Consider the following 24515-nt stretch of genomic DNA (forward strand, 5'->3'; position numbering starts at 1 on the left):
CAGGGCCACAGGCCCCTGGAGACAAAGACCGGTCCTTTTCCCTGGGAAAGAAAAGTGGCCAGCCCAGGTTCCTGATGTCAGTTTGTAGGGTTCCCTTGGGACTGTCAGGGCAGCACAGGTTTGAGGTGGGGGCAGCTTGGGTCTGCAACACATCTTCGATCGTTTGGATTTTTGGAGGTGTCCGGCCACTCAGGGCCACAGGCCCCTGGAGGCAAAGATCAGCCTTTTTCCTTGGGAAAGAAAAGTGGCCAGCCCAGGTTCCTGATGTCAGTTTGTAGGGTTCCCTTGGGACTGTCAGGGCAGCACAGGTTTGAGCCGGGGGCAGCTTGGGTCTGCGACACATCCTCGATCGTTTGGATTTTTGGAGGTGTCCGACCACTCAGGGCCACAGGCCCCTGGAGACAAAGACCGATCCTTTTCCCTGGGAAAGAAAAGTGGCCAGCCCAGGTTCCTGATGTCAGTTTGTAGGGTTCCTTTGGGACTGTCAGGGCAGCACAGGTTTGAGGTGGGGGCAGCTTGGGTCTGCGACACATCTTCGATCGTTTGGATTTTTGGAGGTGTCCGGCCACTTCAGGGCCACAGGCCCCTGGAGGCAAAGATCAGCCTTTTTCCTTGGGAAAGAAAAGTGGCCAGCCCAGGTTCCTGATGTCAGTTTGTAGGGTTCCTTTGGGACTGTCAGGGCAGCACAGGTTTGAGGTGGGGGCAGCTTGGGTCTGCGACACATCTTCGATCGTTTGGATTTTTGGAGGTGTCCGGCCACTCACGGCCACAGGCCCCTGGAGGCAAAGATCAGCCTTTTTCCTTGGGAGAGAAAAGTGGCCAGCCCATGTTCCTGATGTCAGTTTGTAGGGTTCCCTTGGGACTGTCAGGGCAGCACAGGTTTGAGGTGGGGGCAGCTTGGGTCTGCGACACATCTTCGATCGTTTGGATTTTTGGAGGTGTCCGGCCACTTCAGGGCCACAGGCCCCTGGAGGCAAAGATCAGCCTTTTTCCTTGGGAAAGAAAAGTGGCCAGCCCAGGTTCCTGATGTCAGTTTGTAGGGTTCCCTTGGGACTGTCAGGGCAGCACAGGTTTGAGGTGGGGGCAGCTTGGGTCTGCGACACATCTTCGATCGTTTGGATTTTTGGAGGTGTCGGGCCACTCAATGTCACAGGCCCCTGGAGACAAAGACCGGTCCTTTTTCCTTGGGAAAGAAAAGTGGCCAGCCCAGGTTCCTGATGTCAGTTTGTAGGGTTCCCTTGGGACTGTCAGGGCAGCACAGGTTTGAGGTGGGGGCAGCTTGGGTCTGCGACACATCTTCGATCGTTTGGATTTTTGGAGGTGTCCGGCCACTCAGGGCCGCAGGCCCCTGGAGGTAAGGATCAGCCTTTTTCCCTGGGAAAGAAAAGTGGCCAGCCCAGGTTCCTGATGTCAGTTTGTAGGGTTCCCTTGGGACTGTCAGGGCAGCACAGGTTTGAGGTGGGGGCAGCTTGGGTCTGCGACACATCTTCGATCGTTTGGATTTTTGGAGGTGTCCGGCCACTCAGGGCCACAGGCCCCTGGAGGCAAAGATCAGCCTTTTTCCTTGGGAAAGAAAAGTGGCCAGCCCAGGTTCCTGATGTCAGTTTGTAGGGTTCCCTTGGGACTGTCAGGGCAGCACAGGTTTGAGGTGGGGGCAGCTTGGGTCTGCGACACATCTTCGATCGTTTGGATTTTTGGAGGTGTCCGGCCACTCAGGGCCACAGGCCCCTGGAGGTAAGGATCAGCCTTTTTCCTTGGGAAAGAAAAGTGGCCAGCCCAGGTTCCTGATGTCAGTTTGTAGGGTTCCCTTGGGACTGTCAGGGCAGCACAGGTTTGAGGTGGGGGCAGCTTGGGTCTGCGACACATCTTCGATCGTTTGGATTTTTGGAGGTGTCCGGCCACTCAGGGCCGCAGGCCCCTGGAGGCAAAGATCAGCCTTTTTCCTTGGGAAAGAAAAGTGGCCAGCCCAGGTTCCTGATGTCACTTTGTAGGGTTCCCTTGGGACTGTCAGGGCAGCACAGGTTTGAGCTGGGCCAGCGTGGGTCTGTGACACATCCTCGATCGTTTGGATTTTTGGAGGTGTCCGGCCACTTCAGGGCCACAGGCCCCTGGAGGTAAGGATCAGCCTTTTTCCCTGGGAAGGAAAAGTGGCCAGCCCAGGTTCCTGATGTCAGTTTGTAGGGTTCCCTTGGGACTGTCAGGGCAGCACAGGTTTGAGGTGGGGGCAGCTTGGGTCTGCGACACATCTTCGATCGTTTGGATTTTTGGAGGTGTCCGGCCACTCAGGGCCACAGGCCCCTGGAGGCAAAGATCAGCCTTTTTCCTTGGGAAAGAAAAGAGGCCAGCCCAGGTTCCTGATGTCAGTTTGTAGGGTTCCCTTGGGACTGTCAGGGCAGCACAGGTTTGAGGTGGGGGCAGCTTGGGTCTGTGACACATCCTCGATCGTTTGGATTTTTGGAGGTGTCCGGCCACTTCAGGGCCACAGGCCCCTGGAGGTAAGGATCAGCCTTTTGCCTTGGGAAAGAAAAGTGGCCAGCCCAGGTTCCTGATGTCAGTTTGTAGGGTTCCCTTGGGACTGTCAGGGCAGCACAGGTTTGAGGTGGGGGCAGCTTGGGTCTGCGACACATCTTCGATCGTTTGGATTTTTGGATGTGTCTGGCCACTTCAGGGCCACAGGCCCCTGGAGACAAAGACTGGTGCTTTTCGCTGGGAAAGAAAAGTGGCCAGCCCAGGTTCCTGATGTCAGTTTGTAGGGTTCCCTTAGGACTGTCAGGGCAGCTCAGGTTTGAGCTGGGGGCAGCTTAGGTCTGCGACACATCTTCGATCGTTTGGATTTTTGGAGGTGTCTGGCCGCTCCAGGGCCACAGGCCTCTGGAGACAAAGACCAGTTCTTTTCCCTGGGAAAGAAAAGTGGCCAGCCCAGGTTCCTGATGTCAGTTTGTAGGGTTCCCTTGGGACTGTCAGGGCAGCACAGGTTTGAGGTGGGGGCAGCTTGGGTCTGCGACACATCTTCGATCGTTTGGATTTTGGAGGTGTCCGGCCACTTCAGGGCCACAGGCCCCTGGAGGCAAAGATCAGCCTTTTTCCCTGGGAAAGAAAAGTGGCCAGCCCAGGTTCCTGATGTCAGTTTGTAGGGTTCCTTTGGGACTGTCAGGGCAGCACAGGTTTGAGGTGGGGGCAGCTTGGGTCTGCGACACATCTTCGATCATTTGGATTTTTACAGGTGTCCGGCCACTCAGGGCCACAGGCCCCTGGAAACAAAGACTGGTCCTTTTCCCTGGGAAAGAAAAGTGGCCAGCCCAGGTTCCTGATGTCAGTTTGTAGGGTTCCCTTAGGACTGTCAGGGCAGCAGAGGTTTGAGCTGGGGGCAGCTTGGGTCTGCGACACATCTTCGATCGTTTGGATTTTTAGAGGTGTCTGGCCGCTCCAGGGCCACAGGCCTCTGGAGACAAAGACCAGTTCTTTTCCCTGGGAAAGAAAAGTGGCCAGCCCAGGTTCCTGATGTCAGTTTGCAGGGTTCCCTTGGGACTGTCAGGGCAGCACAGGTTTGAGCTGGGGGCAACTTGGGTCTGCGACACATCTTCGATCGTTTGGATTTTGGAGGTGTCCGGCCACTTCAGGGCCACAGGCCCCTGGAGGCAAAGATCAGCCTTTTTCCCTGGGAAAGAAAAGTGGCCAGCCCAGGTTCCTGATGTCAGTTTGTAGGGTTCCCTTGGGACTGTCAGGGCAGCACAGGTTTGAGGTGGGGGCAGCTTGGGTCTGCGACACATCTTCGATCATTTGGATTTTTAGAGGTGTCCGGCCACTCAGGGCCACAGGCCCCTGGAAACAAAGACTGGTCCTTTTCCCTGGGAAAGAAAAGTGGCCAGCCCAGGTTCCTGATGTCAGTTTGTAGGGTTCCCTTAGGACTGTCAGGGCAGCTCAGGTTTGAGCTGGGGGCAGCTTGGGTCTGCGACACATCTTCGATCGTTTGGATTTTTGGAGGTGTCTGGCCACTTCAGGGCCACAGGCCCCTGGAGACAAAGACCAGTTCTTTTCCCTGGGAAAGAAAAGTGGCCAGCCCAGGTTCCTGATGTCAGTTTGTAGGGTTCCCTTGGGACTGTCAGGGCAGCACAGGTTTGAGGTGGGGGCAGCTTGGGTCTGCGACACATCTTCGATCGTTTGGATTTTTGGAGGTGTCCAGCCACTTCAGGGCCACAGGCTCCTGGAGGCAAAGATCAGGCTTTTTCCTTGAGAAAGAAAAGTGGCCAGCCGAGGTTCCTGATGTCAGTTTGTAGGGTTCCCTTGGGACTGTCAGGGCAGCACAGGTTTGAGGTGGGGGCAGCTTGGGTCTGCGACACGTCCTCGATCGTTTGGATTTTTGGAGGTGTCCGGCCACTTCAGGGCCACAGGCCCCTGGAGACAAAGACTGGTCCTTTTCCCTGGGAAAGAAAAGTGGCCAGCCCAGGTTCCTGATGTCAGTTTGTAGGGTTCCCTTGGGACTGTCAGGGCAGCACAGGTTTGAGGTGGGGGCAGCTTGGGTCTGCGACACATCTTCGATCGTTTGGATTTTTGGAGGTGTCCGGCCACTTCAGGGCCACAGGCCCCTGGAGGCAAAGATCAGCCTTTTTCCCTGGGAAAGAAAAGTGGCCAGCCCAGGTTCCTGATGTCAGTTTGTAGGGTTCCTTTGGGACTGTCAGGGCAGCACAGGTTTGAGGTGGGGGCAGCTTGGTTCTGCGACACATCTTCGATCGTTTGGATTTTTGGAGGTGTCCGGCCACTCAGGGCCACAGGCCCCTGGAGGCAAAGATCAGCCTTTTTCCTTGGGAAAGAAAAGTGGCCAGCCCAGGTTCCTGATGTCAGTTTGTAGGGTTCCCTTGGGACTGTCAGGGCAGCACAGGTTTGAGCTGGGGGCAGCTTGGGTCTGCGACACATCTTCGATCGTTTGGATTTTTGGATGTGTCCGGCCACTTCAGGGCCACAGGCCCCTGGACACAAAGACTGGTGCTTTTCCCTGGGAAAGAAAAGTGGCCAGCCCAGGTTCCTGATGTCAGTTTGTAGGGTTCCCTTAGGACTGTCAGGGCAGCTCAGGTTTGAGCTGGGGGCAGCTTAGGTCTGCGACACATCTTCGATCGTTTGGATTTTTGGAGGTGTCTGGCCGCTCCAGGGCCACAGGCCTCTGGAGACAAAGACCAGTTCTTTTCCCTGGGAAAGAAAAGTGGCCAGCCCAGGTTCCTGATGTCAGTTTGTAGGGTTCCCTTAGGACTGTCAGGGCAGCACAGGTTTGAGCTGGGGGCAGCTTGGGTCTGCAACACATCTTCGATCGTTTGGATTTTTGGAGGTGTCCGGCCACTCAGGGCCACAGGCCCCTGGAGGCAAAGATCAGCCTTTTTCCTTGGGAAAGAAAAGTGGCCAGCCCAGGTTCCTGATGTCAGTTTGTAGGGTTCCCTTGGGACTGTCAGGGCAGCTCAGGTTTGAGCCGGGGGCAGCTTGGGTCTGCGACACATCCTCGATCGTTTGGATTTTTGGAGGTGTCCGGCCACTTCAGGGCCACAGGCCCCTGGAGGTAAGGATCAGCCTTTTTCCTGGGAAAGAAAAGTGGCCAGCCCAGGTTCCTGATGTCAGTTTGTAGGGTTCCCTTAGGACTGTCAGGGCAGCTCAGGTTTGAGCTGGGGGCAGCTTAGGTCTGCGACACATCTTCAATCGTTTGGATTTTTGGAGGTGTCTGGCCGCTCCAGGGCCACAGGCCTCTGGAGACAAAGACCAGTTCTTTTCCCTGGGAAAGAAAAGTGGCCAGCCCAGGTTCCTGATGTCAGTTTGTAGGGTTCCCTTGGGACTGTCAGGGCAGCACAGGTTTGAGGTGGGGGCAGCTTGGGTCTGCGACACATCTTCGATCGTTTGGATTTTGGAGGTGTCCGGCCACTTCAGGGCCACAGGCCCCTGGAGGCAAAGATCAGCCTTTTTCCCTGGGAAAGAAAAGTGGCCAGCCCAGGTTCCTGATGTCAGTTTGTAGGGTTCCTTTGGGACTGTCAGGGCAGCACAGGTTTGAGGTGGGGGCAGCTTGGGTCTGCGACACATCTTCGATCATTTGGATTTTTACAGGTGTCCGGCCACTCAGGGCCACAGGCCCCTGGAAACAAAGACCGGTCCTTTCCCCTGGGAAAGAAAAGTGGCCAGCCCAGGTTCCTGATGTCAGTTTGTAGGGTTCCCTTAGGACTGTCAGGGCAGCTCAGGTTTGAGCTGGGGGCAGCTTAGGTCTGCGACACATCTTCGATCGTTTGGATTTTTACAGGTGTCCGGCCACTCAGGGCCACAGGCCCCTGGAAACAAAGACTGGTCCTTTTCCCTGGGAAAGAAAAGTGGCCAGCCCAGGTTCCTGATGTCAGTTTGTAGGGTTCCCTTGGGACTGTCAGGGCAGCTCAGGTTTGAGCCGGGGGCAGCTTGGGTCTGCGACACATCCTCGATCGTTTGGATTTTTGGAGGTGTCCGGCCACTTCAGGGCCACAGGCCCCTGGAGGTAAGGATCAGCCTTTTTCCTGGGAAAGAAAAGTGGCCAGCCCAGGTTCCTGATGTCAGTTTGTAGGGTTCCCTTAGGACTGTCAGGGCAGCTCAGGTTTGAGCTGGGGGCAGCTTAGGTCTGCGACACATCTTCGATCGTTTGGATTTTTGGAGGTGTCTGGCCGCTCCAGGGCCACAGGCCTCTGGAGACAAAGACCAGTTCTTTTCCCTGGGAAAGAAAAGTGGCCAGCCCAGGTTCCTGATGTCAGTTTGTAGGGTTCCCTTGGGACTGTCAGGGCAGCACAGGTTTGAGGTGGGGGCAGCTTGGGTCTGCGACACATCTTCGATCGTTTGGATTTTGGAGGTGTCCGGCCACTTCAGGGCCACAGGCCCCTGGAGGCAAAGATCAGCCTTTTTCCCTGGGAAAGAAAAGTGGCCAGCCCAGGTTCCTGATGTCAGTTTGTAGGGTTCCTTTGGGACTGTCAGGGCAGCACAGGTTTGAGGTGGGGGCAGCTTGGGTCTGCGACACATCTTCGATCATTTGGATTTTTACAGGTGTCCGGCCACTCAGGGCCACAGGCCCCTGGAAACAAAGACCGGTCCTTTCCCCTGGGAAAGAAAAGTGGCCAGCCCAGGTTCCTGATGTCAGTTTGTAGGGTTCCCTTAGGACTGTCAGGGCAGCTCAGGTTTGAGCTGGGGGCAGCTTAGGTCTGCGACACATCTTCGATCGTTTGGATTTTTGGAGGTGTCTGGCCGCTCCAGGGCCACAGGCCTCTGGAGACAAAGACCAGTTCTTTTCCCTGGGAAAGAAAAGTGGCCAGCCCAGGTTCCTGATGTCAGTTTGTAGGGTTCCCTTGGGACTGTCAGGGCAGCACAGGTTTGAGGTGGGGGCAGCTTGGGTCTGCGACACATCTTCGATCGTTTGGATTTTGGAGGTGTCCGGCCACTTCAGGGCCACAGGCCCCTGGAGGCAAAGATCAGCCTTTTTCCCTGGGAAAGAAAAGTGGCCAGCCCAGGTTCCTGATGTCAGTTTGTAGGGTTCCTTTGGGACTGTCAGGGCAGCACAGGTTTGAGGTGGGGGCAGCTTGGGTCTGCGACACATCTTCGATCATTTGGATTTTTACAGGTGTCCGGCCACTCAGGGCCACAGGCCCCTGGAAACAAAGACCGGTCCTTTCCCCTGGGAAAGAAAAGTGGCCAGCCCAGGTTCCTGATGTCAGTTTGTAGGGTTCCCTTAGGACTGTCAGGGCAGCAGAGGTTTGAGCTGGGGGCAGCTTGGGTCTGCGACACATCTTCGATCGTTTGGATTTTTAGAGGTGTCTGGCCGCTCCAGGGCCACAGGCCTCTGGAGACAAAGACCAGTTCTTTTCCCTGGGAAAGAAAAGTGGCCAGCCCAGGTTCCTGATGTCAGTTTGTAGGGTTCCTTTGGGACTGTCAGGGCAGCACAGGTTTGAGGTGGGGGCAGCTTGGGTCTGCGACACATCTTCGATCATTTGGATTTTTACAGGTGTCCGGCCACTCAGGGCCACAGGCCCCTGGAAACAAAGACCGGTCCTTTCCCCTGGGAAAGAAAAGTGGCCAGCCCAGGTTCCTGATGTCAGTTTGTAGGGTTCCCTTAGGACTGTCAGGGCAGCAGAGGTTTGAGGTGGGGGCAGCTTGGGTCTGCGACACATCTTCGATCATTTGGATTTTTAGAGGTGTCCGGCCACTCAGGGCCACAGGCCCCTGGAAACAAAGACTGGTCCTTTTCCCTGGGAAAGAAAAGTGGCCAGCCCAGGTTCCTGATGTCAGTTTGTAGGGTTCCCTTAGGACTGTCAGGGCAGCTCAGGTTTGAGCTGGGGGCAGCTTGGGTCTGCGACACATCTTCGATCGTTTGGATTTTTGGAGGTGTCTGGCCACTTCAGGGCCACAGGCCCCTGGAGACAAAGACCAGTTCTTTTCCCTGGGAAAGAAAAGTGGCCAGCCCAGGTTCCTGATGTCAGTTTGTAGGGTTCCCTTGGGACTGTCAGGGCAGCACAGGTTTGAGGTGGGGGCAGCTTGGGTCTGCGACACATCTTCGATCGTTTGGATTTTTGGAGGTGTCCAGCCACTTCAGGGCCACAGGCTCCTGGAGGCAAAGATCAGGTTTTTTCCTTGGGAAAGAAAAGTGGCCAGCCCAGGTTCCTGATGTCAGTTTGTAGGGTTCCCTTGGGACTGTCAGGGCAGCACAGGTTTGAGCTGGGGGCAGCTTGGGTCTGCGACACATCTTCGATCGTTTGGATTTTTGGATGTGTCTGGCCACTTCAGGGCCACAGGCCCCTGGACACAAAGACTGGTGCTTTTCCCTGGGAAAGAAAAGTGGCCAGCCCAGGTTCCTGATGTCAGTTTGTAGGGTTCCCTTAGGACTGTCAGGGCAGCTCAGGTTTGAGCTGGGGGCAGCTTAGGTCTGCGACACATCTTCGATCGTTTGGATTTTTGGAGGTGTCTGGCCGCTCCAGGGCCACAGGCCCCTGGAGACAAAGACCAGTTCTTTTCCCTGGGAAAGAAAAGTGGCCAGCCCAGGTTCCTGATGTCAGTTTGTAGGGTTCCCTTAGGACTGTCAGGGCAGCACAGGTTTGAGCTGGGGGCAGCTTGGGTCTGCAACACATCTTCGATCGTTTGGATTTTTGGAGGTGTCCGGCCACTCAGGGCCACAGGCCCCTGGAGGCAAAGATCAGCCTTTTTCCTTGGGAAAGAAAAGTGGCCAGCCCAGGTTCCTGATGTCAGTTTGTAGGGTTCCCTTGGGACTGTCAGGGCAACACAGGTTTGAGCCGGGGGCAGCTTGGGTCTGCGACACATCCTCGATCGTTTGGATTTTTGGAGGTGTCCGGCCACTTCAGGGCCACAGGCCCCTGGAGGTAAGGATCAGCCTTTTTCCTGGGAAAGAAAAGTGGCCAGCCCAGGTTCCTGATGTCAGTTTGTAGGGTTCCCTTGGGACTGTCAGGGCAGCACAGGTTTGAGGTGGGGGCAGCTTGGGTCTGCGACACATCTTCGATCGTTTGGATTTTTGGAGGTGTCCGGCCACTTCAGGGCCACAGGCCCCTGGAGGCAAAGATCAGCCTTTTTCCCTGGGAAAGAAAAGTGGCCAGCCCAGGTTCCTGATGTCAGTTTGTAGGGTTCCTTTGGGACTGTCAGGGCAGCACAGGTTTGAGGTGGGGGCAGCTTGGGTCTGCGACACATCTTCGATCGTTTGGATTTTTGGAGGTGTCCGGCCACTCAGGGCCACAGGCCCCTGGAGGCAAAGATCAGCCTTTTTCCTTGGGAGAGAAAAGTGGCCAGCCCATGTTCCTGATGTCAGTTTGTAGGGTTCCCTTGGGACTGTCAGGGCAGCACAGGTTTGAGGTGGGGGCAGCTTGGGTCTGCGACACATCTTCGATCGTTTGGATTTTTGGAGGTGTCCGGCCACTTCAGGGCCACAGGCCCCTGGAGGCAAAGATCAGCCTTTTTCCTTGGGAAAGAAAAGTGGCCAGCCCAGGTTCCTGATGTCAGTTTGTAGGGTTCCCTTGGGACTGTCAGGGCAGCACAGGTTTGAGGTGGGGGCAGCTTGGGTCTGCGACACATCTTCGATCGTTTGGATTTTTGGAGGTGTCGGGCCACTACATGTCACAGGCCCCTGGAGACAAAGACCGGTCCTTTTTCCTTGGGAAAGAAAAGTGGCCAGCCCAGGTTCCTGATGTCAGTTTGTAGGGTTCCCTTGGGACTGTCAGGGCAGCACAGGTTTGAGGTGGGGGCAGCTTGGGTCTGTGACACATCCTCGATCGTTTGGATTTTTGGAGGTGTCCGGCCACTTCAGGGCCACAGGCCCCTGGAGGTAAGGATCAGCCTTTTTCCTTGGGAAAGAAAAGTGGCCAGCCCAGGTTCCTGATGTCAGTTTGTAGGGTTCCCTTGGGACTGTCAGGGCAGCACAGGTTTGAGGTGGGGGCAGCTTGGGTCTGCGACACATCTTCGATCGTTTGGATTTTTGGATGTGTCTGGCCACTTCAGGGCCACGGGCCCCTGGAGACAAAGACTGGTGCTTTTCCCTGGGAAAGAAAAGTGGCCAGCCCAGGTTCCTGATGTCAGTTTGTAGGGTTCCCTTAGGACTGTCAGGGCAGCTCAGGTTTGAGCTGGGGGCAGCTTAGGTCTGCGACACATCTTCGATCGTTTGGATTTTTGGAGGTGTCTGGCCGCTCCAGGGCCACAGGCCTCTGGAGACAAAGACCAGTTCTTTTCCCTGGGAAAGAAAAGTGGCCAGCCCAGGTTCCTGATGTCAGTTTGTAGGGTTCCCTTGGGACTGTCAGGGCAGCACAGGTTTGAGCAGGGGGCAGCTTGGGTCTGCGACACATCTTCGATCGTTTGGATTTTGGAGGTGTCCGGCCACTTCAGGGCCACAGGCCCCTGGAGGCAAAGATCAGCCTTTTTCCCTGGGAAAGAAAAGTGGCCAGCCCAGGTTCCTGATGTCAGTTTGTAGGGTTCCTTTGGGACTGTCAGGGCAGCACAGGTTTGAGGTGGGGGCAGCTTGGGTCTGCGACACATCTTCGATCATTTGGATTTTTAGAGGTGTCCGGCCACTCAGGGCCACAGGCCCCTGGAAACAAAGACTGGTCCTTTTCCCTGGGAAAGAAAAGTGGCCAGCCCAGGTTCCTGATGTCAGTTTGTAGGGTTCCCTTAGGACTGTCAGGGCAGCAGAGGTTTGAGCTGGGGGCAGCTTGGGTCTGCGACACATCTTCGATCGTTTGGATTTTTAGAGGTGTCTGGCCACTTCAGGGCCACAGGCCCCTGGAGACAAAGACTGGTCCTTTTCCCTGGGAAAGAAAAGTGGCCAGCCCAGGTTCCTGATGTCAGTTTGTAGGGTTCCCTTAGGACTGTCAGGGCAGCTCAGGTTTGAGCTGGGGGCAGCTTGGGTCTGCGACACATCTTCGATCGTTTGGATTTTTGGAGGTGTCCGGCCACTTCAGGGCCACAGGCTCCTGGAGGCAAAGATCAGGCTTTTTCCTTGAGAAAGAAAAGTGGCCAGCCAAGGTTCCTGATGTCAGTTTGTAGGGTTCCCTTGGGACTGTCAGGGCAGCACAGGTTTGAGCTGGGGGCAGCTTGGGTCTGCGACACATCCTCGATCGTTTGGATTTTTGGAGGTGTCCGGCCACTTCAGGGCCACAGGCCCCTGGAGACAAAGACTGGTCCTTTTCCCTGGGAAAGAAAAGTGGCCAGCCCAGGTTCCTGATGTCAGTTTGTAGGGTTCCCTTGGGACTGTCAGGGCAGCACAGGTTTGAGGTGGGGGCAGCTTGGGTCTGCAACACATCTTCGATCGTTTGGATTTTTGGAGGTGTCTGGCCACTTCAGGGCCACAGGCTCCTGGAGGCAAAGATCAGGCTTTTTCCTTGAGAAAGAAAAGTGGCCAGCCGAGGTTCCTGATGTCAGTTTGTAGGGTTCCCTTGGGACTGTCAGGGCAGCACAGGTTTGAGGTGGGGGCAGCTTGGGTCTGCGACACATCCTCGATCGTTTGGATTTTTGGAGGTGTCCGGCCACTTCAGGGCCACAGGCCCCTGGAGACAAAGACTGGTCCTTTTCCCTGGGAAAGAAAAGTGGCCAGCCCAGGTTCCTGATGTCAGTTTGTAGGGTTCCCTTGGGACTGTCAGGGCAGCACAGGTTTGAGGTGGGGGCAGCTTGGGTCTGCGACACATCTTCGATCGTTTGGATTTTTGGAGGTGTCCGGCCACTCAGGTCCACAGGCCCCTGGAGGCAAAGATCAGCCTTTTTCCTTGGGAAAGAAAAGTGGCCAGCCCAGGTTCCTGATGTCAGTTTGTAGGGTTCCCTTGGGACTGTCAGGGCAGCACAGGTTTGAGGTGGGGGCAGCTTGGGTCTGCGACACATCCTCGATCGTTTGGATTTTTGGAGGTGTCCGGCCACTTCAGGGCCACAGGCCCCTGGAGACAAAGACTGGTGCTTTTCCCTGGGAAAGAAAAGTGGCCAGCCCAGGTTCCTGATGTCAGTTTGTAGGGTTCCCTTAGGACTGTCAGGGCAGCTCAGGTTTGAGCTGGGGGCAGCTTAGGTCTGCGACACATCTTCGATCGTTTGGATTTTTGGAGGTGTCTGGCCGCTCCAGGGCCACAGGCCTCTGGAGACAAAGACCAGTTCTTTTCCCTGGGAAAGAAAAGTGGCCAGCCCAGGTTCCTGATGTCAGTTTGCAGGGTTCCCTTGGGACTGTCAGGGCAGCACAGGTTTGAGCTGGGGGCAACTTGGGTCTGCGACACATCTTCGATCGTTTGGATTTTGGAGGTGTCCGGCCACTTCAGGGCCACAGGCCCCTGGAGGCAAAGATCAGCCTTTTTCCCTGGGAAAGAAAAGTGGCCAGCCCAGGTTCCTGATGTCAGTTTGTAGGGTTCCTTTGGGACTGTCAGGGCAGCACAGGTTTGAGGTGGGGGCAGCTTGGGTCTGCGACACATCTTCGATCATTTGGATTTTTAGAGGTGTCCGGCCACTCAGGGCCACAGGCCCCTGGAAACAAAGACTGGTCCTTTTCCCTGGGAAAGAAAAGTGGCCAGCCCAGGTTCCTGATGTCAGTTTGTAGGGTTCCCTTAGGACTGTCAGGGCAGCTCAGGTTTGAGCTGGGGGCAGCTTGGGTCTGCGACACATCTTCGATCGTTTGGATTTTTGGAGGTGTCTGGCCACTTCAGGGCCACAGGCCCCTGGAGACAAAGACCAGTTCTTTTCCCTGGGAAAGAAAATTGGCCAGCCCAGGTTCCTGATGTCAGTTTGTAGGGTTCCCTTGGGACTGTCAGGGCAGCACAGGTTTGAGGTGGGGGCAGCTTGGGTCTGCGACACATCTTCGATCGTTTGGATTTTTGGAGGTGTCCGGCCACTTCAGGGCCACAGGCTCCTGGAGGCAAAGATCAGGCTTTTTCCTTGAGAAAGAAAAGTGGCCAGCCGAGGTTCCTGATGTCAGTTTGTAGGGTTCCCTTGGGACTGTCAGGGCAGCACAGGTTTGAGGTGGGGGCAGCTTGGGTCTGCGACACATCCTCGATCGTTTGGATTTTTGGAGGTGTCCGGCCACTTCAGGGCCACAGGCCCCTGGAGACAAAGACTGGTCCTTTTCCCTGGGAAAGAAAAGTGGCCAGCCCAGGTTCCTGATGTCAGTTTGTAGGGTTCCCTTGGGACTGTCAGGGCAGCACAGGTTTGAGCTGGGGGCAGCTTGGGTCTGCGACACATCTTCGATCGTTTGGATTTTTGGAGGTGTCCGGCCAGTCAGGGCCACAGGCCCCTGGAGGCAAAGATCAACCTTTTTCCTTGGGAAAGAAAAGTGGCCAGCCCAGGTTCCTGATGTCAGTTTGTAGGGTTCCTTTGGGACTGTCAGGGCAGCACAGGTTTGAGGTGGGGGCAGCTTGGGTCTGCGACACATCTTCGATCGTTTGGATTTTTGGAGGTGTCTGGCCACTTCAGGGCCACAGGCCCCTGGAGACAAAAACCAGTCCTTTTCCCTGGGAAAGAAAAGTGGCCAGCCCAGGTTCCTGATGTCAGTTTGTAGGGTTCCCTTGGGACTGTCAGGGCAGCGCAGGTTTGAGGTGGGGGCAGCTTGGGTCTGCGACACATCTTCGATCGTTTGGATTTTTGGAGGTGTTCGGCCACTTCAGGGCCACAGGCCCCTGGAGACAAAGACCGGTCCTTTTTCCCTGGGAAAGAAAAGTGGCCAGCCCAGGTTCCTGATGTCAGTTTGTAGGGTTCCCTTGGGACTGTCAGGGCAGCACAGTTTTGAGGTGGGGGCAGCTTGGGTCTGCGACACATCTTCGATCGTTTGGATTTTTGGAGGTGTCTGGCCACTTCAGGGCCACAGGCCCCTGGAGACAAAAACCAGTCCTTTTCCCTGGGAAAGAAAAGTGGCCAGCCCAGGTTCCTGATGTCAGTTTGTAGGGTTCCCTTGGGACTGTCAGGGCAGCACAGGTTTGAGGTGGGGGCAGCTTGGGTCTGCGACACATCTTCGATCGTTTGGATTTTTGGAGGTGTTCGGCCACTTCAGGGCCGCAGGCCCCTGGAGACAAAGACTGGTCCTTTTCCCTGGGAAAGAAAAGTGGCCAGCCCAGGTTCCTGATGTCAGTTTGTAGGGTTCCCTTGGGACTGTCAGGGCAGCACAGGTTTGAGCTGGGGGCAGCTTGGGTCTGCGACACATCTTCGATCGTTTGGATTTTTGGAGGTGTCCGGCCACTTCAGGGCCACAGGCCCCTGGAGACAAAGACTGGTCCTTTTCCCTGGGAAAGAAAAGTGGCCAGCCCAGGTTCCTGATGTCAGTTTGTAGGGTTCCCTTGGGACTGTCAGGGCAGCACAGGTTTGAGCCGGGGGCAGCTTGGGTCTGCGACACATCCTCGATCGTTTGGATTTTTGGAGGTGTCCGGCCACTTCAGGGCCACAGGCCCCTGGAGGCAAAGATAGCTATTTTCTTTGGGAAAGAAAAGTGGCCAGCCCAGGTTCCTGATGTCAGTTTGTAGGGTTCCGTTGGGACTGTCAGGGCAGCGCGGGTTTGAGGTGGGGGCAGCTTGGGTCTGCGACACATCTTCGATCGTTTGGATTTTTGGAGGTGTCCGGCCACTTCAGGGCCACAGGCCCCTGGAGACAGTGACCGGTCCTTTTCCCTGGGAAAGAAAAGTGGCCAGCCCAGGTTCCTGATGTCAGTTTGTAGGGTTCCCCTGGGACTGTCAGGGCAGCACAGGTTTGAGCTGGGGGCAGCTTGGGTCTGCGACACATCTTCGATCGTTTGGATTTTTGGAGGTGTCCGGCCACTTCAGGGCCACAGGCCCCTGGAGACACAGACCGCTCCTTTTTCCCTGGGAAAGAGAAGTGGCCAGCCCAGGTTCCTGATGTCAGTTTGTAGGGTTCCCTTGGGACTGTCAGGGCAGCACAGTTTTGAGGTGGGGGCAGCTTGGGTCTGCGACACATCCTTGATCGTTTGGATTTTTGGAGGTGTCCGACCACTCAGGGACACAGGCCCCTGTAGACACAGACCGGTCCTTTTCCCTGGGAAAGAAAAGTGACCAGCCCAGGTTCCTGATGTCAGTTTGTAGGGTTCCCTTGGGACTGTCAGGGCAGCACAGGTTTGAGCTGGGGGCAGCTTGGGTCTGCGACACATCTTCGATCGTTTGGATTTTTGGAGGTGTCCGGCCACTTCAGGGCCACAGGCCCCGGAAGCAAAGATCAGCCTTTTTCCTTGGGAAAGAAAAGTGGCCAGCCCAGGTTCCTGATGTCAGTTTGCAGGGTTCCCTTGGGACTGTCAGGGCAGCAGAAATTCTTGGTGGTGACAATTTGGGTGTGGGACTCAGCCTGCCTTTACTTAGATTTGTGGAGGGAACCGCCTATTCAGAGCCACAGGCCCCTTGAACTTGATCCCCAGCCCTTTTCCCTGTGAAACAAAAACCACCACTCCCGATTTTTATGCTAGTTTGCAGGAGGTTCTTGTCACTGCCAGGGCAGCCCGAATTTTCGGTGGGGGCAGTTTTGCTCCCTTGTAAATCTTGCACCGTTCGGACCTTGAGGTTGCATAATGTCATTTGGGGCCACTGACCTCTGGACCCAATCGCTGGTCCTTTTCCCTGTAAAACCAAACTCTCTCTCACCGTGTATTGATGTCTGTTCACTGGTGGTGTGCTTCACCCCGAGGGCAGCAAGAGTTCTTGGTGTTGGCATCTGTGGTCTGTGAGAAATCGTTCGCTGTCTGCAATTTTGGATGCAATTCCTGTTTGGCTAGGGGCACACAGAGAGGAAAGACTGTTAATTTCCTTGGAAAGCAAAGTCTGACACCCCATTGTTTAAGGGGCAGACAAAGGGCTGCGTGGGGGAGGGAACTCCCCACAGGACCTTTCTTCACCTCATCCCCCACTCCAAAGTGTCGCAGCCCCCTGTGTGACAAGCCGCTTTCAGAGAGTTACCTGGGCACACCTGCACAGGGAGCTGCTAGTCCAGAGGGCCTAACAGGGCTATTCCAAGCGTTCCTCCAGGAGCTATGGTTGGAACATCCAGCAGGGACTGGGGAGCAGCCAGACCCACCTGGGCACGGAGCATCCCTTTGAGAAAATGCCAAGGGAAGAGCCCTCTTGCCAAGGGTCAGCACCTGAGCAGGCCAGGCAGCATGTGGGGTTCCAGGGGAGAGCTTTCAGCTTTCCCCTTTTATTGTGTCAGCCCTTCCCTAGAACCCCCAGACCTTCCACAGCAGTCCCAGAAAAGAGAGGGCTTAGTAGGAGAAAAGGAGTTTAAATTGAGAGAAAAAGCTTCCTTTTCCATTATTTCTTGTGTTCAAATCGTGAGGGAATCCACTTTCCCTGCAATTTTAATGGTCTCAGTGGAAAGAATCCCTGCCTTTTCTATGCTGTTAGGGGTGTTAATTGACAGGGAATCCCCATTTTCCATTATTTTCCAGATTAAATAGAAGGGGAAAACCTTGATAATGTTTTTTATGGGTTTGAATTAAGGGTAACTGCATTTGAATTAAGGGTAACCCTTTGTGTTGTCGTAAGGCTTAAATTGAGGGGAAAGCCCAGCTGTCCCTCCTTCTTAAGGGTTTGGATTGAGGGGAAAATCCCTCTTTCTTCATCACTGGAGAGATTTAAAGTGAGGAAAACCCCTCTTTTCCCAATATTCTCGGGGATTGAATTAAAGGGCAGAAGACATTCATTTGCCATTGTATCAGTTTCAGCGGAGGTAACTGCCCCATTTCCTCCTGTTAAAGGCTTCACTTGAAGGAGGCTCTGTCTTTTTCAGCATTTTAAGGGTTTAAAACTACCTTTCAGGGCACTTCTTTCTGCACCCTAGGACTAAATATCTCAGAGCAGGGCAAGCCTGGCATGTACTTAATCTTTATGCTGCCTGGGAGGCTATTATTTTTCTTATTTTTATTTATAATGTAGATAGCCCTAGGTAGTAGTCCCAAGGAGACAGACTGTTCATATAATTAGTATTCTTCTCCACCCTACTTAGTCACAAGTGGAGTACTACTTAGTAGTCACTGAGGAATAATTATATAAGTTAACAGCAAATTACCCAACTTATCTAGCTATGCTGCCTAAAAACAAAGTTTTATTTCTTTTTTATTTTCAAATAAACAAAGTTTATTTCTTACCAGCTTTCTGCCCTTTTGTTCCAAGTAGTTGTAGCAAAAAAGAAAGTGCTGTCATTTCCCTGGAGAGTTTTCTTCTGTAGCAAGCCCTTTACTCCCCTCGAATTCAAGTCAGAGGAGCCAAACAGCTGCAGCCACTCTGAGGGCTTTTATACCCGGTGGGATTTGCCCCTCTCCTTTCCCAGGCATTGTGGGAACGAGAGGCGGGCCCAATCAGGGGTATATTAACCCCAGCCTTTACCAGGGGCCTTCATTCCCTCTCTGGAATCTGCTGGGGTAAGAGCTCTCCTCTCATTTTGGTGAAGAGGCTCTTTCAGCTTATCTCAGGTTGTTTTCAGCAGGTGCTTTTGGGCATCTAAAGCAACAGAGGCTTTGAAGAGACTGTGAAGAAAACAACGTTGAATACAGGGAGTATTTAAGTTCATGATTTGGGTTTTGCATTCAGGGGTGGTAAGGTGGTTTTGTAATTTATGATTTTGTTTTGTTTTTTTTTTTTTTTTTTTTTTAGGAGGAGTCCAACTTCCTGCAACTCCAGGTTGTGTCAAGTACAACATTTTTTCAGCAGATTCATTGCGTCACAAAAGGTATCTGCCCTGTGTCAAAGATGATGTTTGAGATTGAGGCTTCAGATGAGTTGAGGATTGTGACTAGGAGAGGGAGAGTGAGCAGGGTGCCCGGTTAGGAGTTATTGTGGGGGGTTTTGAAGGTAGCAGGGTGAGAAATGGTGTCTATTTGAGGACCCCCCCCAAGGCTTTTCACAAGCATAGCAGAGGCATTCGTGTGTCGTACAGCACACGAGCTCATCCACTGCACTCACAGAAATGCCATGTAACTTTGCCTCTCTCTAATCCAGGTGCCACTCATAATAACAGCCATAGCCTTGGACTCAGGATGAAGCTGGAGACTTGAGGACCCAGGCACGCTCAGAAGAGGATAAGTAGCTGACTTGCTGGGATTTGGCCCACGTAACACTAAACTCATGCATTGATTTTGCTGTTCTTTATTGTAACCGACTAAGAGGCTAACAGGCGATCACATGGCCCTCCGAGGTAGACTCATTTCAGGTCCAACCTGGATTCACATCACCCATCACCCAAAAGATAAGTCGGGGCCACAGCCTGGAGATGGGAGTAGTGGATTGGAAATTCCTGGGATAGATTTGAAAACTAGCAGAGGATAAAGGGATATCTTCTAAGGGGCCTCTTAGGACAGCTAAAGGGAGAGGCTCTACTTTTGATTGCAGCTGTAGGGTGTGCAGTGCAGAACAGTTCCGGTCCGTGTTGTGTTGTCCCATGTACCGTGTTATCTGGTGTGTCTTTGGGGTCCCTTGGATCAGATATCCCTGCCTTTTCCCCTCAAGGGCCTTAACACAAGCATCAGCCAGCATCTCTGGGTTCTCGAACGCTCGCACTTCTCGGCACGACGCCGATATCGTTCGTTCTTTTACCGGCGGGCTCGGCCATCTCTCTTGGTCGCATCTCCGAAGCATCGAGTCGGACGTCTTTTGAGGCCTCCTTCCCGGCCGTATCACCATCCATCCTTTCCAGCCACGAGCTGTAACATCCTGGGGCTTACCAGATTGTGTGGATATGGAAAGCATTCTAAACGTAGCATTGTCTCACAGCCATCCTGATCATTGTGACCAACAGTTCTTTTAACGGGTCACTCTGTTCCAGTCTTCTCCAGGAGCTCTTCTGCTCCTTAGAGCCTCCTCCATCCACCACTGCCAGAGCATCAGTCATCTCTTTTGGCATCCTCTCGCTCCTCGCCATTATTCTTCTTGCCAGGAAGTTATCATCCTTGTGTCACGCCGTTCGTATCATAACGTGTTGTTTGTGTCATAACGTGTTGTTTGTGTTTAGCGTCCCCTTGTTTGTCCCGTCCTGTGTCACGGGTGTCTGCACATATTTGTCCCAGAGCTGTTCTGCCCTGCTGCATAGCCTGGTGTAATAGGATAAGTTCTGGGGACTTGAAATTTGCAGTGCAGGGTGTAGTTGGACTCTAGATGGTATTCCTAGATTGGCATAAGGTGTTTGCAGCTGTTAAGTTATCTTGCAACCATTTGACTTTTGTCCTAACTCTCTTTCAGATGCAGGTGGATTAAATCTGTGGCAGAGCCCCCCCAGTCCCTGGAGAGGGGGTTCCCCTGAGCAGGTCAGTCACCGTTTGTCTCTGCAGTGGAAGTATAAATGGTGACTGTGTGTTACAGTACTGTTTTCTGTCTTTATTTTTAGGCATTAAATCTGGATCTCTGCAGTCAAGGTGAGCAGTGACCGGTTGCAGAAACAGGTGTTCTCACTCAGGTCTCAATTTCTGGTGCAACTCTAAAGCCTCCATTCTTGTTTGTGTGCTTTAGGCAATCCACTCGGAGTATGCCAAGCCCCCGTCACCAACCAGCCGATGGACCGGGTTTCCTGTGCTCGTGAGTCCTCTGGAAGTATTTCAGGGCCGTAATGAAGCCTTGAAATTTTGTATTTCAAGGTCCCATCCGGGTAGCCTTTGGCAAGGGCCGAGGAGTTGCGGTGAGTCGCCGAGGTAGGGAGAGGGAGCCAGGGTCCACTTAGGTTTCAGCAATGCCGAGTCACTTTGTCTCTTCTCAACCCAGGCATACCCTGCGATGACGGCGTCAGCCTCCGAGCACGGCCAAAGCGTGCGGCCCAAGGAGCCGGGCATTCTGAGGAGAACGGTGAGTAGCAGAATTGCTGGGTTTTGTCCGTTGTACAGCTAAGATCACGCAGTGATGTTTGGTGTTCTCGATTGCAGTTGAGCAAGGGACTACAGCCCGGTGATCGTAAGAAAATTCCCAGCAGGCGAGGCGGCCTCCGTTCGCACGCGACGTGGATTCTCATCCCCGGATGTCCGAGAGATAAGTCGAGGGCTACGACCTTGAGAGGGGATGAAAGCGAGGCGCTGGGAGCGTTTTTTGAATCAGCTTTGGTGGCAGGGATGTGCAAGAAGTATCCACTTAGGCCACCTAAAGGGAAAGGGTTTTTTTTGATCACAGTGCTCAGGGCAGAGCAGTTCTGGTGTGTGTTGTGTCACTTGTCTATTGTGCATTCTGTGTGTTTGGGTATTTCGTGTCACATGGCTTTTTTACCTTAGCCCTTTGAGGGCCCTATCAGAAACCCTGGCCTCATTTTTGGCATCCGTGATCTCCGCATTCCTTGGACGGGCACCAGTGCAATAGGACTCTTGATTCCAGAGGTCAGACAGGCATCTGAATTGCATCTCTCTTTAGAAGCATCCAGTCAGATGTCTTTTAAGGTCTTGCTCTGAGCTGTGTCAACAGCCACACACCGCAATGATCCCTTAAAGCCGATTAGGACTGATAAGAATGCAAAGCTAGCTAGAGCCTTCGGACCGTAAAACATTCCTCTCTGCAGTTCTCTTAAGAAATCATTCTGTTAGCATCTTGTTCCTGCAGGGTTCTCTGAGCCTCATCGGCTCCGAGCGGTCCGTCTCACCTAGGTCATCTCGTTCCGCATTCTCCCGGCGCTCGCCGGCATTCTTCTCACCAAGAGCTCTCTCTCCCTGTCACGTCCCCTCGTTTGTCACGTTCTGTCCTGTGTCACGGGTGTCTGCACGTATTTGTCCCGGAACTGCTCTGCCCTGCTGCATAGCCTGTAACAGGACAAGTCCCAGGAGTTGAAATTTCTGCTGCGGGGTGTAGTTGGGCTCTAGATTGTATTCGTAGATTGACATGTTTGGTGCTGTTAAGTTATCCTGCAGCCGTTTGACATTACTCCTACCTTTCTTTCAGATGCAGGCAGATTAAATCTGTAGCAGAGCCCCCAATCCTGGGTCAAGGGGTTTTCCCTGAGAAGGTCAGTCGCTGTTTGTGTTTGCAGGGGAAGCATAAATGGTGACTATGTTACAGCACTGTTCTTTGTCTTTATTATTAGGAAGTCCAGGCAGATAGCTGCAGCCAAGGCCAAGTGTGCCAGGTGAGCAGTGGACAGAAGCAGTTGTTTTCGCACAGGTCTCAGTTTCTGGTGCACCTCTAACCATCCGTTCTCATTTGCGTGCTTTAGGCCATCCACTCGGCGTACGCTAAGCCCATGTCATCAGGTGGCGGACGGACCGGGTTTCCTGCACTCGTGAGCCCTCCGGAAGTATGACGGGACCCCGTGATGAAGCCCACACATCTTGTATTTCAAGGTCCCGTCTAGGTAGCTCACGGGAACGGCCGAGGAGCTGCGGTGAGTCGGGGAGGTAGGGAGGAGGAGAGGGGGTCCACTCCAGTTTCAGCCGTGCCCAGTCACCTTGTCTCCACTTAACCTAGGCGTACCTCGTGACGGCAGCGTCGGCCTCGGAGCACGGCCGAAGCGTGCGGCCCGAACGCCAGGGCTCTCTTAGGAGAAGGTGAGTAGCAGAATTGTCAGGTTTTAGCCCGTGTGCTGTTAAGATTGTGCACTGATGTTTCCTTTTCTTTGTCTTGGCAGACGAAGAGATAAGAGCCTGGTGACAGCTGGAACTTCCCAGACGGGGAGGTGGCCTTCTTTTGCACTCGACAGGGATTTGCACGCCCAGAAGTGTGCAAGATAAGTCGAGGGCTACGACCCACTGAGGGGAGGGAAGCGGGGTGCTGGCTTGGGACTGCCCGGAAGGGATTTTTGAGTCTGCTTTGGAGATGGGGATGTCTAAGAAGTGTCTCCTTAGGCCACCTAAAGGGAAAGCGTCTCTTTTGATCTCAGCGCTGAGGTGCGCAGGGCAGAGCAGTTCCGGTGTGGGTCGTGTCACTTGTCTCTTGTGCATTCTGTGTTGTTTGGGTCTGTCACGTCACTTGTCTTTTTTTACCTTAGCTGTCTGAGGGTCATCTTGGCATCTGTGATCTTTGCGTTCCTCGGCCCGGCCCCAACGCCACAGGCCTTTTGACTCGGGAGTCCCGACAGGCATCGCAGTCATATCTGTCTTTAGAAGCATCCGGTCAGATGTCTTTGAAGGTCTCGTTCTGAGCGGTAGCGACAGCCGCACACCCCAACGATCCATTATAGCGGCTTAGGACTTGTGAGAACGCCAAGCTAGGTAGCTCATTCTTACCGTAGGCTTTTCAGGCATCCGCTTGTGCAGTTCTCGGAAGACATCGTTTTCTTAGCATCTTCTTCCTGCAGGGTTCTTTGAGCCTCATCAGCTCCGAGCCGTCCGTCTCCCCTAGGTCATCTCGTTCCGCAATCTCTCTGTCCTCGCGGGCATTTTTCTCGCCAAGAGATTTTTCTCCTTGTGGCGTCCCCTCGTTTGTCGTGTCCTGTCCTGTGTCACGGGTGTCTGCACATATTTGTCCCGGAGCTGCTCTGTCCTGCTGCATAGCCTGGTGTAATTGCACAAGTCCTGGAGACCTGCAATTTGGAATGGGGGATGTAGTTGTATTCTAGATGGTATTCCTAGATTCACACAGGATGCTTGGACCTGTTAAGTTATCCTACAGTTGTTTGAATTTTCTCCTAACTTTCTTTCAGATGCAGACATTTAAGATCTGTGGCAGAGCGCCCCTCCTGGGTCAGGGGGTTTTCCCTGAGAAGGTCAGTTGCTGTTTGTATTTGCAGGGGAAGCATAAATGGTGACTATGTTACAGCACTGTTCTTTGTCTTTATTATTAGGAAGTCCAGGCAGATAGCTGCAGCCAAGGCCAAGTGTGCCAGGTGAGCAGTGGACAGAAGCAGTTGTTCTCGCACAGGTCTCAGTTTCTGGTGAAAGTCTCAGCATCCCTTTTGTTTTTTTTTTTTTTATTTCAGGCAGTTCTCTCGCGAGATGTCTCTGATCCCAGATGTCTGAGGGCCGGTGGGTGCAAGCTTAAGGTGTAGGTGGGCGTACTTGTCAGGTCAGGGTGGTGGTCTTTTCTCGGTATCTCAGTGTGGTTTTTTTTGCTTTGTTTCTTTGCAGGTGTCATTGCTGCCCTAGGCGTGTGAAGGAACAGAGTCAAGCGGGTGAGTCGGCATTTAGGCTGGGTGACTCATAGGTGACCGTTATGCGGCAGCACGCTAAGCCTGTACCTTTTCCTTTTGTAGGTATCCTCCTGGCAGCCTGTTGAGTCGCATCAAGATTTCAGGTGAGCCGGGGCAGCGGTGCGTCAGAGTTCCGGGGATTCCTCTTTTGCAGGGCGCTAGTTGCATTTTCTGTTTTGTCTTAGGTACCGTGAGGAGGCGCATAGCTGAAGTTTGGAAACGGCAGCACCGAAGCGGATGTAGAGAACATGTCGCCGTCCACGTCTGGCTGACGATGGATTTTGTCCGGTCGTCTTGCAAAAGCTAAGTGTCGGGGCCAGTAGGTGGGAGAAGGGGAAAAACCTTTACTATCACAGGAGACAATTTGATGTTAGCTTAGAGGAGAGGCCCATAGTGGGACGGGCCCCTCGGAAGCAGAGGGAGAGGGTTTCTCCTCAGCCTCACCAGAGTCTTCGCCGGGCAGGGCAGTTCCGATCCGTCTTCGCGTCCTCGCGAGGTTTGCGTCGGCAGCCTTCTTTGACTCTTGATGTCGTCGTGGATCTTTTCACCCGAGGAGCTCGCCTTCACGTCCGGAGCTCTAGCCACGGTCACGCCGTAGTCATCGCTTTCTTGTCTAGGCCTACTGAGCTTCTTAGGCTTCCTCTTAAGTCCTTTGGCACTAACATCTTGAAAGGAGTTAAATTTCATCATCACATGCTATTGCCCTAGGGCTTTCTTTCCTTTGGCATCATCGGCCTATGACTCATCTTGGACTAGCAATCTTGGGTCCATAAGGTGGAACTGCCAGGCAGTTTTCACTCGTGTCTGTGTTATGTCGTCCGTGTCTGTGTTATGTCGTCCGTGTCTGTGTTATGTCGTCCGTGTCTGTGTTATGTCGTCCGTGTCCATTGATTTCTGCGTCATAGGCCTTTGTTACATCTCGAGGCTTTATCGGCATTGTTCTCTGCAGTATCGGCCATATTTTACTCGTGTACCTTCCTGGATATCGCTTATTCCGGCATCGT

General features: G+C 53.7%; 2 long non-coding RNA genes across 2 annotated transcripts; both read left to right on the forward strand.

The window, feature by feature from the left end:
• Positions 1–19500: 19500 nt before the first annotated feature.
• On the forward strand, positions 19501–19979 carry LOC128818527 (uncharacterized). Its single transcript, XR_008440502.1, has 3 exons — positions 19501–19723; positions 19804–19831; positions 19926–19979. It is a non-coding gene; the product is annotated as an uncharacterized LOC128818527 (long non-coding RNA).
• Positions 19980–23446: 3467 nt separating this feature from the next.
• On the forward strand, positions 23447–24013 carry LOC128818810 (uncharacterized). Its single transcript, XR_008440555.1, has 3 exons — positions 23447–23493; positions 23575–23615; positions 23697–24013. It is a non-coding gene; the product is annotated as an uncharacterized LOC128818810 (long non-coding RNA).
• The last annotated feature ends 502 nt before the right edge of the window (positions 24014–24515 follow it).

Source organism: Vidua macroura, chromosome 24 (genome assembly GCF_024509145.1).
Source record: "Vidua macroura isolate BioBank_ID:100142 chromosome 24, ASM2450914v1, whole genome shotgun sequence".
Lineage (NCBI taxonomy): Eukaryota > Metazoa > Chordata > Aves > Passeriformes > Viduidae > Vidua > Vidua macroura.